Raw genomic sequence first — 15,835 nt, 5'->3', positions numbered from 1 at the left:
AAAGGGAACAGTCAACAAAACTAAAAGGCAACCTATGGAATGGGAGATGTTTGCAAATGACATACAAAGCGCTGGTATCCAATATCTATAAAGAACTTCTCAAACTTAACACCCCAAAAACAAATAATCCAGTCAATAATTGGGCAGAAGACATGCACAGACACTTCACCAAAGAAGACATACAAATGGCCAATAGACACATGAAGAAATGCTCCACATTAATTGCCATCAGAGAATAACAAATCAAAACCACAGTGAGGTACCACTTTACGCCAGTTAGAATGACCAAAATTAACAAGGCAGGGAATAAAAAGTGTCGGTGAGGATGTGGCACATGGGGAACTCTCTTACACTGTTGGTGGAAATGCAAGCTGGTACAGCCACTCTGGAAAACAGTATGGAGGTTCCTCAAGATGTTAAAAATAGAGCTACCCTATGACCCAGTAATTGCACTACTGGGTATTTACCCCAAAGATACAGATGTAGTGAAAAGAAATGGCACGTGCACCCCAATGTTCATAGCAGCAAGGTCCACAATAGCCAAACTGTGGAAGGAGCTGAGCTGTCCTTCAACAGATGAATGGCTAAAGAAGATGTGGTTCATAAGTACAATGGAAAATTACTCAGCCATCAGAAAGGTTGAATACCTACCACTTGCATCGACGTGGATGGAACTGGAGGGGATTATGCTAAGTGAAATAAGTCAAGCAGAGAAAGACAATTATCATATGGTTTTACTCAGATGCGGAGTAGCGGTGGGGAAGGACTTTAGGGCAGCCCCCGGGGCGGAAACCCAGAGTGGCAGGGTCTCGCGGACAAACTGCAGCTCCTGGGTGGGAAAACTGGGGCGGTGGGCCGTGCGCGAGCAAACTGGGAGCTGCTGGCGGTTTTAGAAGCACAAAGGGCAGAGACGTGCCCCCACCTGGAGGCAGGACTGGGAGTGCAGTGGAGGGGCGCACAACCCAGGATGCTGCAGTTTATAGGAGCATGGACAGAAACGGAGACGGTGTGGCCTGGTGAGCTCACTGAAAAACACACTGCGATCTCAGCTCTGAGGCAGAGGGTTGGAAATGATCTCTTCTGCTCTGACTTGGATGGCTATGTACTTCCCTCTAAGGACCAGGTTTATAGTGTCCCATGGGCTTTGAACTGATGTGTTTTCATTTTCATTGGTTTGCATTAATTGTTTAAATTCTTTAATTTCCTGGTTGACCTATTCATTCTTAAGCGTGACGTCCTTTAGCCTCCAGGTATTTGAGTTCCTTTTCAATTTCTTCTTGTGATTGAGGTCCAGTTTCAAGGTATTATGGTCTGAAAATATGCAGGGAATAATCTTAGTCTTTTGCTATTGAATCAGACCTGATTTGTGACCCAGTATGTGATCTATTGTGAAGAAAGTTCTATGTGCACTCAAGAAGAATGTGGATTGTGCTGTTTTAGGATGGAATGTTCTGTGTATATCTACGAAGTCCATCTGGTCCATTGTGTCATTCAAAGCTCTTGTTTCTTTGTTGATCTTCTGCTTAGATGATCTGTGCATTTTTGTGAGTGGAGTGTTGAAGTCTCCTAGTATTATTGTATTATTATCGCGAGTAACCATTGAAAGATATGAATTTAGTGCCACTGTACTGCCTGTAAAGTCCCTGTTTCTATATATTGTCTCTGTTAATTTCTGGTCTATATATCTTGGGGTCTTTCTTCATTTATAGAATCCCCCTTAATATTTCTGGCTTGGTGGTTACATATTCTTTCAGATTCTGCCTATCCTGGAAGCTCTTTCTGAATGACAGCCTTGCTGGATAAAGTATTCTTGGCTGCATGTTCTCCTCATTTAGTACACTGAATATGTCTTACCAGCTCTTTCTGGCTTACCAGGTCTCTGTGGATACATCTGATATTATTCTGATGTTCCTTCCTCCATACATAGAAATCTCTTCCCCCAAGCTGCTCTCAGGATAGCTTCCTTGGCTCTAATATTTGCAAGCTTCACTATTATATGTCGGTTTTGATCTATTTTTATTGATTTTGGTAGGGGTCCTCTCTGTCTCTTGGACATAAATGCTTGTTTCCTTCCCAAGATTAGGGAAGTTCTTAGCTATGATTGTTCAAATACACTTTCTTGTCCTCTCTGCACCCCCTCGGGGATCCCAATAATTCCGACATTGGAACATTTAGTGGCATCATTGATCTCTCGTCTATTTTCATGAGCTATTAGCTGCCCATCCCTATCTTCCTCACCTTCCTTCTTTTCTATCAGCTTATCTTCTAGAACACTGATTCGCTCGTCTGCCTCATTTACCCTGGCTGTTAGTGTATCCTGTTTAGACAGCATCACATTCATAATATTTTTTAGTTCAGCCTGACTAGTCCTTATTTCTGCTCTTAGAGATTCTATCTTGTCATTAGTGTTTTTTTTCAAGCCTAGCTATTGACTTCATGCTTGCTATCCTGAATTCTGTTTCTGACATCTTTCTTATATCCATATCCATTAGTTCTGTGGCAAAGGTCATTGTCTCTGGTTCTTTTGTTTGTTGAGAGTTCCAACCATCCCTCTGAGGGATGGTTGAGCAAATGAACAGAGTCCAAGATATCAACCACAACCCAAGCAAATTGCACACCAAAAAAATCCGAAGAGGTCGAAAGCTACCACGATACACAACCAAAGTCAACATGATCTAAAACAATTAAAAAAAAAAAAGAAAAAAGAAAAAAGGAGGCAGAGAGAGATTATAATCTCTCAGGGTGGACAAGGCCGGGTGATCTGCCTGTCCCTGATTGATTTTTGGTCTGTGTGTTAGAAGACACTGTATCACAAAAGTGCAAAGAAATCAGAACTTATCAAGGTAAAATTGAATACAGTGAAAAACGGACCAGTATGGGGTATAAATGTATAAAACATAGATGTGAAAAAATGAAAGTTAAAAAGCCACTTATAGGGCGCCTGGGTGGCTCAGTTGGTTAAGCGACTGCCTTCGGTTCAGGTCATGATCCTGGAGTCCCGGGATCGAGTCCCACATCGGGCTCCCTGCTCAGCAGGGAGTCTGCTTCTCCCTCTGACCCTCCTCCCTCTCATGCTCTCTGTCTCTCATTGTCTCTCTCGCAAATAAATAAAATCTTAAAAAAGAAAAAAGCCACTTAGAAACATAAGTTGTGAAATAAGGATCTATATGAAAAGGGAAAAGTGTTAAAAAAAAAAAAAAAGAAGAAGCAAAAAAGAATTGTAAAATTTTAGCCTGAAGGGAAAAAAAATCATGAGGGAACAGCTGGAGCTCCCTATATTATCTTCCCCTGGTGTTGGAGTTTTACAGTCCTGCTGGAAATAAGTTTATCATCCACCTGTGCTTCCTGCTGTTCGGCTTCTCAGGCACCTTTGCTTCGATTGAGTTGCCCCACCCCTGTCATGGGCTTAATGTGAGCTGGTGATCTGTGTGGCTTTGTTCCCTGGTGGCTTTCCACTTCTCTTTAGAGGGTAAGAGTAAATACTGCCATGTGGGAATCTCTGGCCCAGAGCCGCAAGGTCGTGCTCCCTTTTCTTCAATAAATCTCCATGTCAAACTATCTCCACTTCTATGTGTACCAAACTCCACAGACTCACACAATTCTTGCCCAGTGCACCTGTCCCGGGGGAGATACAGGGACCCATGAGCATCGCTGAGCTTTGTGACTTTGTAATTGCTAGTGGCTGTAGGGCTTGATCATGCACCCTCTTCCACAGCTCCCAGAGCACCCTGGGTGCTGCCACAGTATCCCTTAGGGGGTCACACTGCCCTAAAGCTGTTGCCCAGTCATGGGCACAGCCTGTTTGTGTGCCAAACTGCTGAATCCTGTGGGTCCCACCTGCTGCACCTCTCCCGGGGGAGTTCCAGGGACTTGCGAATGTCTCTGTGAGTTGTGACTTTGCAATTGCTAGTGGCCATGGGCTCACGAGTGCACCCTCTTCCACAGCTCCCAGGTCTCGCTGGTTCCTGCTCCAGTGTCCTTTCGTGGGCCACACTGCCCTGAGAGCCTTTGCCCTGTTGTGGGTGCAAACCATTTTATATTTCCCTTAGGATGTTAGACAGCCTGCACCTTCTAGTCCTTTTCTGGGTGGTCAGGCAGAGAACAGTCTCCCTACCAGCTGGGCTTGCTGTTTATGGTGACCGGAGCTGAGAGTCCTTTCTGGGCTCGCAGACTATAACCAGTCTCCCTGATCCATTGTTTGGGTACTCTATTGGTTCAGGCTCTCCCATTCTTTCTGAGTCTCCTGGGATCCTGAGACCACAATGATCCACCTACATTTCTGCCCTATTCATCCCCTGTGCCCTTCTTGGAATGGGGTGTCTCTCACTAGAGCAGATTTCCAAGGGTCCTGATTTTTTGTTCTGGTGCTGTATCATTTTCCAGTGGCCAGGGTACGGAGGCTCCTTCCCCCCTCCATTTACTTTCAGATATTTCCCCCAAAGATTCAAGGTTCCACACCTCCTACCGTGCAAAAAGTAATTGTTTTTCTGCTTGTAGAGATCCAGATAAATCTTCTTGCATCTCAGGTTGAATTCGTGTGTGTTCAGAATGGTTTGATAAATATCCAGCTAAATTTGAGGGTCCAGATGAAATGAGGTCCCGTACTCTGCTGCCATCCTGCCCCCCTCAGGAAATCTGAATTCTTATGTGAAAACACCTGCTTATACAATGTGTCAACTAATTTTAAAGAAAAATAAAAGCATTAACAATTAAGCTGGGTGTGTGCCAAGGAAAGTGTGACTTCAGATAGGTGGCATGTAATCTCTGCTTGGCCCTGCAGTTCTTGACCTTCAGGTCTGTGTCCGCTGCTCTGCTGTGGCTTCTCCCGGTAGGAACACTACCTGGCTCACCTCTGCAGTCCCTGGTTAGAGCAAGGGACTGGCTCAGTAAGCATTGCATGAAACAAACATTTGTTGAATGAATAAATGCGTAAGGGCACAAATAAATGAAGAAATGAATGAATTTGAAATGAGTGCTAGTCTGTTGCCCTGTGACTTCCTGCAGAGCTGTTGACTGTGACCCGTAGTGTCCACTCGGGATGAAAGTGAAATGGGAAGCAGAACAAGATTAGCAGTTGGCGAGAGTGAGTGGCTAGACAGGCTTTGAAACAGATGGGACTCCACATTGGGGGAGTTTTCAGTGGGTTCCATCAGTTTAGAAGGCTGTAGCAGGCTCCGTGGTTCCAGGCCCACTCAGACTTAGGGGAGGCCAGAGTTGTGTGGTGAAGGTCCTGACCCAGGCAGCCTATTCCAGGCTCCCTCAGTTAGGGCTCCAACCCCACCCAGCCTCCTCACTGACCACCAAAGCTGGAGGTTGGGATGTGGGTGGTGGGAAGTTGGGTCTTTTTCTTGGGGAGACTCAGAGCCCCCTATTAGGGCGTGATGAAGGGAAGGGAAAGTTCTCTATCCTCAATGTCTTAGCTGGACTAAGAATTAAATTGACATGAGACAGAATAGGAGAAAATACCAAAGTTTTATTACGTGCATGGAGACCCAATAATGAAATTGAGGCCCAAGGAAGTGACCAAGGCAGGCAGTTTTTATGTTTTTTAGACAAAGGAACAATAAATCTGTGAGGCATTGACAGTATAAAGAAAACTTAACTTTGGGAGCTTCAATTTGTAAGGGATTCTGAAAAGAGTTTGGGCAGGGTGGTTAATTTGTAAAAAGTAACAAATGTTGTTACAAAGGTGGGGACCTTTGGTGATAAGGATGTCTCTTTACTTCCTCCTACAGGGAGGGTCACTTTCACATGGAGAAGTATTTCCTGCTTCCAGGGGGACAGAGGAGAGTCTGACTGTCCTTCTAGCACAGGGTGTCTCTTAGGTAACTTTTATTTAAAATAATTGATATGCCAAAGTGGCACATTTTGGGGTAGTCTACCTTTGACCCCTACAATGAATTGGGGCAATTTTCCTGGCTCTGGACGGTGACTCTGGAGGTTGCCACTGGAGAAAAAAGGTGTGAAATGTGTGAGGAACTCAGCCATGTGTTATGTTAAAACAAATGGGTCAACAAGTGAGCAGACAGAGGCTCCAGTCCTGTCTTCATGCTCTTCCCCCACATCCAGGACAAGAGTGGGGCTATCTCTGCCCATCTCACCTTCTCCACCATTGTCCTGCTGTTGGTCCACAAGGAAGTTCACCACTTCTAAGTTGTTTATTTTGTAATGGAAGGTGACACCAGGTACACAGTGGTACCCCTTCCCCCCAGGCCCTGCCTGTACTCTGTTGCCTGTGGGACTCTGGGTGAAAGCTCATGGCAGACTGGGGATATCAGAGCTGGGTTCCAGTCCTAGCTCTGTCAGACTTGCTGGGTGGGCTTTGGAAGTCATTCATTCCCTTGTCCAGGTCACCATTTTCTTATCCACTAAGTGAGGAGACAGGATTGGTTGACCTTTAGTCATTTCTACCATTGACTCCAGGCTTTGCTGGAGTCTTGGGGGGCTCCACCAATTACACAGGCCTTATACCTCTCAGGGTCTTGTTCCTGCCCCATGTGAGGCTCCCCTAGCAAAGGAAGTCATGCTCTCTCTCCCCATAGGGCAGATGGCACCTGGGGCCCAAGCCCCTTCCTGGCCACACAACCTGCTGCCTCCTTCTTCATACATCCTTTCACCCTCATTGCCCTCCCTCCCTCCTTCCCTCTCAGCCCTCAGCCCAGGACTCCCAGATGCCTTGGATTTGTTTTTTTGTTTTGTTCTGTTCTGTTTTGTTTTGTTTTGTTTTTTCTGAAGTAGGCTCCATGCCCAGTGCAGAGCCCAATGTGGGGCTTGGACTCATGGTCCTGAGATCAAGACCTGAGCTGAAATCAAGAGTTGGATGCTTAGTGGGCCGAACCTCCCAGACACCCCTCCCCCCTTTTTAAAGATTTTATTTTTAAGTAATCTCCACACCTAACATTGGGCTGAATCTTACAATCCTGAGATCAAGAGTCGCATGCTCTACCGACTGAGCTAGCGAGGTGCCCTCTTCTATGGAGGTTTCTGGATCCAGACTCTTGACCACAAACCTCCTGACACCCCCGCCCTTCCACTGCTCATTCTGTGTGTCTGGTGCATTAGGATGGCCACAGGTAATGTCAGACCACTGTCCTGGGCCTTTGGGCCAGTCCACACCAAACTTGATCATCCTACCAATCTGCATCCTGAGTTATCTGATGACTGGTCCCTGCTCCCCACTTCCACAGTGAGGTCTCTCCTGTAAGCAGCTCCTTAGATCCCCATCTGCAGCACTCCCAAGTTAGAACATTCCCCCCCAACCCATTCCACCTGCTGTCTTCACTCAAATCCTCACGACTTCTGGGAAACTTCACCTTCCAAATAGAAAAATCCATTGTTACCTCTTGTGTTCCCTGGCTTCTGCTTTTCCAATCCCTCCTCTCCTATCTCTTGCAGAACCTGCTATTTGTCCTCATTATGCTCTGAGTTTCCAGATCTTCTAGAAATTCCTAACGAGTATCTCAGTAACTCCCTGTTGGCTTTCCTCTGCCTGTCAGAAATTCCTTTGAACTATTCATTCCTTTATAGAGAATAAAGGGCTTTCACACACATCACCATGGTGGCAGTCTAATTACATGCCTTTGAGTCTGGCTCCCTCACTAGATTATTAACTCCTCTCAACCTGGGGTTCTCATGTTTACTCAGCCCTTTATGGTAAGATTTGCATTTGAGACATCTGATAAACATTTGAAGACTAATACGTGCCTGTCTGGTTTTGATGGAACCCATGCTTAGAGGATTACTTCCTGTAATTAAGAAGTTGTACAGTGTGGCAGAGAAGGAAAGAAAGTGGGAGGTGTGGTGGACAGCAAAGTTGGGGGAGCCCAAAGAGCATGCTGCCCCCCTGTGGCCTTCCAGCTGCAGGACAGCCTGTGGCATTCCTTAGATCCCAATATTCACTTTTGCTCTCAAGATGATTTTACACTTGAAAAATTTTTGAAGAAACCAAAGAGCTTTTGTTTATGTGGGTTACATGTATTAATATTTACAATATTAGATACTTTAAAGTTTAAAATATTACTAATTCACTTAAAGTAGTATTAGCAAACCCATCTTATACTAGCACATTTTTTTGCTTATATTAAAAAAAAAGCTGGAGGAGGGAAGATGGCAGAAGAGTAGGGGACCGTCATTTCATCTGGTCCCTTGAATTGAGCTAGATATTTATCAAATCATTCTGAACACCTATGAATTCAAACTGAGATCTAAGAAAAGAATTGCTGCAATTCTACAAATAGAAAATGGACCACTATTTGCAAGAGGTGCAAAAAGCCTTCAGAGAACAAAAGCCATATAGAAAAACCAGAAGCAGTTTACACTGAGCCCGCCCCCTGACAAGAGGTTGTGCAACTCTGCTCAGGCAAAGAGACCAGAGAATCTGTGCAACAGGCCCTTCTCCCAGAAGACAGCAGGAACATCAGTCAAATGCCAAGTTTATGGATCACTCAGAACTGGAAAACTCCTGCATTAGGAGAAAATAGTATATAGAATTCGAAGTCTTTTCTCATGAGTTTTTAGTTTTTCAGTTTAAAATTTTCTTTTTCTTTTTCTTTTTCCCTTTTTTCCCTTTTCAACTAGCTTTCCATTTTATCAACTCTGTTTTTTTTTAAGTTTTTTTTAAAAGATTTTATTTATTTGAGAGAGAGAGTGCAGGCGCATGAGAGAGAGCAGCAGAAGCATGTTCCCTGATGAGCAGGGAGCCTGTTGTAGGGCTCAATCCCAAGACCCTGGGATCATGACCTGAGCCAAAGGCAGACGCTTAATGGCTGAGCCACCCAGGAACCCCTCAACTCTTTGTTTTTAAGTCTATTTTTAATTTTCATTTTTACATTTACACATTTACGTTTTATAGATATATTCTTCATATTTGGCTTCCTTTCACTGTATTCAGTGAAAAAAATATATATATATTTTTTCTTTCTTTACACTTTTGGGATTTAGCGTCTTTTTTTTTTTTTTCCAAAAGAAGGTTTATTCTCCACATTGTTGCATACTCATTATATTTTATTCTCAAATAAGCTAGATTTTCTACTTTAGATGAGAATGTGATCAGATGATACCTATGCCTCTCCTTTTATATAACTGCAGCATCCACAGAATCCTAACTTAGTTGTACAAATAAAGGCCAAAAGCAAATTTTATCCAATTACAGGGAAAACTCCTCCTACTTATTTTTCAGAGAGTACAAACAAATATAAGGAGAAAATAATGAATGCATCAGACACTATATTCACCACAGTTTTAGACCAAGTGACTTGTGAATGTGATCTATACGTAAACTTTCAGATCCAGAACAATAATAAGCAGGTTTATCCATAACATTTTAAGTGGATTAAAAGAAAGCATTAAAAATATTTTACTATCTGTTTGAAATTCAGAACTGAAATCCAAATGTTACTCTTAAGACCAGAGAAACTTACCAATTTTTATACTTGGGTACATGGAAGAATCAATGGGGAACCAGTTAATTCAAAATTCCAGCTTTGTGCATTAAGACAAATTTGCAAGGGTCCTATAGACCTTTTTGAGTTGCATCAAATACTGTCAGACCAATATTGATTTGCTGCTTCACAGAAACATTGAGCCTTTCCCTCCACTGTGAAATATTTTTTCAGACCATCAAACACCAAACTAGATGCAGTAAACTGAATTACAATCATCCAAACTGAAAGATAAGAATATTAGTTGATATATTGGTTCTTCAATGCTCTATTGTTTCAAACAAAACATCAAATATTTCATACAGTAGAATTAAAAATTGCTTGCAGTAATACCTAAACACATCTGAGAGGAAAAACAGCTCTTTTTCTGAGGAAAAAAAAAAATAGTATGAACCAAATGACTAATACAAACTGTTCGCATAACCCCAAATTTGGCTACTCATAAAACATATTGTATTTTCAGCACTCTATTAGCACATATGTGTATAATACTTGAAATTATCAAATCCATTTTTGAGAAACAATATTCCAATTCCAATTCCATCCAATTCCAATGGTATGATATGTCAGTCTATTTAAATCATCAAGCTCTAATTAACAAAAAGCTGTATTTTGGAAAGCCCAATGTTCTTTTTTTTTTTTAATTTTTTTTTTTTTATTTGCGAGAGAGAGAATGAGAGACAGAGAGCGTGAGAGGGAGAAGGGTCAGAGGGAGAAGCAGACTCCCTGCTGAGCAGGGAGCCTGATGTGGGACTCGATCCCGGGACTCCAGGATCGTGACCTGAGCCGAAAGCAGTCACTTAACCAACTGAGCCACCCAGGCGCCCTGGAAAGCCCAATGTTCTGACTAATCAAGTTTTACAAATTATCATCTTTTTTCACTAATGATGAAGTATCATGGAAAGCTTCAGAATTGATCTATTTTCAGGTTTTTTTTTAAAGATTTTATTTATTTATTTGACAGAGAGAGACACAGCGAGAGAGGAAACACAAGCAGGGGGAGTGAGAGAGGGAGAAGCAGGCTTCCTGATGAGCAGGGAGCCCAATGCGGGGCTCAATCCTAGGACCCTGGGATCATGACCTGAGCCGAAGGCAGACGCTTGATGACTGAGCCACCCAGGCGCCCCAGAATTGATCTATTTTCAAACATACTGTTATACATTACAATCAGCAGTTTTGAAAAATGACACATACTTTAAAAAGAAATATTAAAATTATTATTATCTTCCTCATATCCTCACAAGCAATTTTTTCCTTTCCCTCTTAGGGTCAAACTTATGATTTGGGAAACTCAGCATTAAATGTGTAAAATGTGGCCATAACAATTTTGTGGAAGATAAAGCACAGTAATGATGGTTCTGAAATTCACCAGTTAGGGTCTATGGCTGTAAGATTTACCTGTGATAAGGACTTGACCTCAAATGGCACTTGGCAGTGCAACCTACATAAATCATTACCACCCAAATCTTGTCATTCATGGATTCTTCTTAAGAGCTCATTTGACCAACTTCAAAGACATAATTTCAATGACAGGGTTCTGCCTGATGTTGTCCCCTTGTGCATCACTTCCAAATTCATTTAGTATATTCTCTCTGTTACAGGTCAAAATATTTGCAACACCACTAGTTTTCATAGGTCTCATAATTTGGATATAATTTTCAGTTGGAAAACTACCTGATAAATCACAACAGTGATAGAAACAGCACTTGTGTCCACTTTCAAATAATCTGCAGGTCAATGTGCAGTGCAGAACACTGAACCAAGACAGATTAATACACTATCAGCTCTCCAGGCACAGACTTACATTCAGGTGTCACATGTTTCTCCCAAGGCCCAGAGCAGATCTAAAAGTGGGTCTTTAAATGGTTAACATTTTAATAAGATGTTCCTTCCAACTCCCACCATGCTTTTAGTTTATAACCACATAATCCCTTTGTTAAATTCACCCTATCTTCCCCCACAACCTTAAAAGCTGCATGAGAGACTCTTAGTGATAGTGAAAGGCTACCCCAGACTCAAAGGATTAACCATTTGGGCTCTGGTCAGGACCACAGACTAACACTCAGGAGTCAAGAGAGGGCAAGAGGTCAACTCCATTTTAGTGGCACACATACACAAAGGAACTCTCCTTTAAATTAGAAAAGAAAGTAATGTCACAGAATGTTTCCCTATAAAAGTTATGTAATAAATAAATAAAGTCAATAAAATAACTATTACTAAAGCAAAGCTTTCATCAATAATCTTCGAGAACTTTGAAGGAATTAAAATGACTTCACAGAATGGTAGTCCAGGTTCACACAGTGCGGACCCTGCTGGACATTGCTGTACTCGAAGTACTGTATCTTAATCCATACGTCTATCACAGGCTTCCCGCAGTGCTTACAGTGCAGGCGGGCCTGACAGCATGGAGAGGTGGCCAGGATGTCATAGGTGTACATGTGCCCAGCTGGAGCCAGCTGCTGTCCCACCACGATGTATACTTGATGCAGATAATCTTGTGAACTTCTTCCACATACAGGTACATGAGCCTCCCTTGAAGATAATACAGAATATTGTATTCTATTTCATTGTGTCTCGATGGGCTTAAGAACAAAGTTCCATACACTGAAGGGAACTGTTGAAACACTGGGAGTGCCCGGTGGCACAGAGCACATTTTACAACTTTCCTGTGGCTGCTACTGAGGTCTATGAGACTGAACTTCCTCAGATATTCCCCCTGGTTCATTTGGGCATCGTCTTCCATCTGCACATGGAAAGTGTTCAACTTATGCCTGGGGATGTAAGTGAGCAGCTTGGACAGGTCCAGCCACCACAGGAACTGTGCAGGTATATCGAAGTGTTTCCCCCCCCCCCCCCCCGCCACCCCCTCGGCACTGATAACCCAGCCAGACTATAATCAAAGTGGGTGTTTTGGAACACCTGGCCCCCGGCCATGGCCTTTTTGTAAGGCTCCAAATGGATGGCACTCTTTAAGAATTTTCCACGGGCTGCTGAAGTGGGCAGGGGAGAGGATGGAGTAGCCAGTGGCGGGGACTGGCCAGGGGAGCCGCAGGGAGAGCGGGGCAGGGTAAGTAGCTGTACTGACTGGCTTTGCCTGGGAGTTCTGTGGGTCCATGGAGTGCCACCAGGGGAGGTCATGGCTCAGGCCTTTCTCGGGCTTGTTCAGTGGCCTGCACTTTTTTTGCCTCTTCCACCACTTTGCCAGGGGGCCTCCCTGTGTTCTTCTCAGACCCAGACTTCTTTTTTTCTCATCCTGCATGCACTTCACCTGGTACCAGTCTTGTCCTTTTTTAAGTGGCCCTGTCCACAGTGGCAGGAGCAGAAGTGGGGGGCCAGGTCGCAGCTCTTTGTCCACATGTTTTGGCGGCACTCCTCATTCCAGCTGCGGGCACAACCGATGCTTTTAAACTGGACCAGGATGCTGCTCTCCCATTCATAGAAACACTGCAGGTGCATCCAGGTGCTGTAGGGGCAGTGCTCCTTATTGCACACCACCTTCTGGTAGTCGTCCTTGTCTAGATCCACTGGCCTCCCGAAGCTGCAGATCAGGGGCATGGCACAAGGGGCTTAGTTCTTGGCGTTCCCGCAGCTGCAGCCCCGGAGGCAGCAGCCGCACTGGCGGCTCCAGTTCCCGTGCCTCCGGTGCCCGGCGCTCCCGCCGTCGCTGTCACTGCTGAGAACGTTTTGCAGGGGGTTGCAGCTGCCGGGTTCCCTTCTCCCCCACCCACAGCCATGCCCGCCCGCCTGCCGCTGCCAGGACCCAGCTTTACTTTCCTGCTGTCCCTGCTGCTGTTGGCACACTTATTTTTGCAGCCACTTTTGTTGTTTTGGAGGTTGGGCATCTCACAAGTGTCCAGGTGCCCAGTGTCAGCGGAGGCAGCTCCCACCATAGGGCCACTCTCTACCCTCATGGAGCCTGCTTGGGAGTGAGAGAGTGGAGGCCGAGCACCAATGGCTCCTTCCGGCCAGTGTAGCCTCATGGCCCAGACCTGCTGTGACCTCCCCAGCTTCCTGGAGCCAGCTCCTGGCCACCTGAGGCTCACAGCCCCACCAGCACTGGGCTTCAGGGAGACATTCTGAGGCTGGATTTAGCATCTTCTACAAACAGACCAAAATACACCCAGGACCAAGCGGATCACCCTGTTTTGTCCACCTAGGAGATAATCTCTTTTTTCCATGTTTTTTTCTTTTCTTTTTTGGTTTCTGACCTCTTCAGATTTATCTAGTGTGTATTTGGCTGGGGTCCTGGTTGATATTTTTGATTTTGTTCTCTTCTTCATCTATTCTTCTCTAGACAAAATGACTAGAAGGAGAAATTCACAGCAAAAGAAAGAACCAGAAGTAATACTCCCTGCCACAGATCTAATTGATATGGATATAAGTAAAATATGAGAGCTGGAATTCAGGATAACAATTATAAAGTTAACAGCTGGGCTTGAAAAAAGCATAAAAGACACTAAAGAATCTCTTAGTGCAGAAATAAAATCTACTCAGGCAGAAATTAAAAATGCTTTAACTGAGATGTAGTCTAAATTGGATGCTCTGACAGCTAGGGTAAATGAAGCAGAACAGAGAGTAAGTGACATAGAAGACAAGTTGATGGAAAGGAAGGAAGCCAAGGAAACCAGAGAGAAACAACTAATGGGCCATGAGGGGAGGATTTGAGAAATCAGCGATACCATAAAGCGAACAATATTAGAATTATTGGGGTCCCAGAAGAAAGCATTCCATCCTAAAGTAACAGAATACACATTCTTCTCAAGTTCACATGGAACAGTATCCAGAATAGATCACGTGCTGGGTCACAAATCAGGACTCAAGTGGTACCAAAAGATTGGGATTATTCCCTGAATATTTTCAGACCACAGTGCTTTGAAACTGGAACTCAATCACAAGAGGAAATTTAGAAGGAACTCAAACACCTGGAGGTTAAAGGCCATCATGCTAAAGAATGAATGGGTCAACCAGGAAATTAGGGAATTAAAAAATCATTGAAACAAATGAAAATGAAAACACAACTGTTTAAAACCATTGGGATAGAGCAAAAGTGGCTGTAAGAGGAAATACATTGCAATACAAGCCTCCCTCAAAAAATTAGAAAAGACTGAAATATAGAAGCTAAACTTACACCTAAAGGATCTGGAGAAAGAATAGGAACTAAATTCTAAACCATGCAGAAAAATAGAAATAATAAAGATCAGAGCAGAAATCAATGAAATAGAAACTGAAAAAGCAGTAGAATAGATCAATGAAACTAAGAACTGGTTCTTTTTTTTAAATGTTGTTTTTCTTCTTAAAGATTTTATTTATTTGATAGAGAGAGGGAGAGAGGGAGAGAGAGCACAAGCAGGGGGAGCTGAAGACAGAGAGAGAGAGAAAGAGCACAAGCAGGGGGAGCTGAAGGCAGAGGGACAAGCAGACTCCCCGCTGAGCAGGGAGTCAGTCCCACATGGGGCTCAATCCCAGGACCCTAGGATCATGACCTGAGCCGAAGGCAGACACTTAACCTACTGAGCCACCCAGGCGCCCCAGGTACTGGTTCTTTGAAAGAATTAAAAAGATTGATAAATAGCTGGCCAGACTGATCAAAAAGAAAAGAGAAAGACTCCAAATTAATAAATCATGAATAAAAGAAGAAAGATCACAACCAACACCAAGGAAATACAAACAATTTTAAGAACATGTTATATGCCAACAAATTAGGCAATCTGGAAGACATGGATGTGTTCCTGGAAACTTATAAACTACCAAGACTGAAATAGGAAGAAATAGAAAACCTGAACAGACCCATAACCAGCAAGGAAATCGAAACAGTAATCAAATATCTCAACAAACAAGAGTCCAGGGCTTGATGGCTATCCAGGGGAAATCTACAAAACATTTAAAGAACTAATACCTATTCTTCTGAACCTGTTCCAAAACTAGAAAAGGAAGGAAAACTTCCAAACTCATTCTGTGAGGCCAGCATTACCTTGATCCCAAAACCAGACAGACTCCACCAAAAAGGAGAATTACAGACCAATATCCCAGATGAACATGGATGCAGAAATTCTCACCAAGAAACTAGCCAATAGGATCCAACAGTACATTAAAAGGATTATTCCACCACCATTAAATGAAATTCATCCCTGGGTTGCAAGTGTAATTCAACATTCACAAATCAATCAAAGTGATATATCACATTAATAAAAGAAAGAACAAGAGCCATATGATCCTCTCAATTGATGTAGAAAATGCATTTGACAAAATATAACATCCTTTCTTGATTAAAACTCTCCACAGTGTAGGGATAGAGGACATACACCTCAGTATCATAAAAGCCATCTCTGAAAAGCCCACAGCAATATCATTCTCAATGGGGAAAAACTGAGAGCTTTTCCCTTAAAGTCAGGAAC

The 15,835-nt window shown here is 43.5% G+C and overlaps 1 pseudogene; it reads right to left on the bottom strand.

Annotated features, from left to right (window-relative positions):
- Positions 1-11,673: 11,673 nt before the first annotated feature.
- Positions 11,674-13,506, bottom strand: LOC118026770 (annotated as a pseudogene).
- Between the last annotated feature and the right edge of the window lie 2,329 nt (positions 13,507-15,835).

This window comes from Mirounga leonina, unplaced genomic scaffold, assembly GCF_011800145.1.
Source record: "Mirounga leonina isolate KUSES-001 unplaced genomic scaffold, KU_Mleo_1.0 Mir_311, whole genome shotgun sequence".
In the NCBI taxonomy this organism is placed as follows: Eukaryota; Metazoa; Chordata; class Mammalia; order Carnivora; family Phocidae; genus Mirounga; species Mirounga leonina.
Note: the sequence above shows the minus strand (reverse complement) of the source record. Positions and strands in the feature narration are given on the sequence as shown.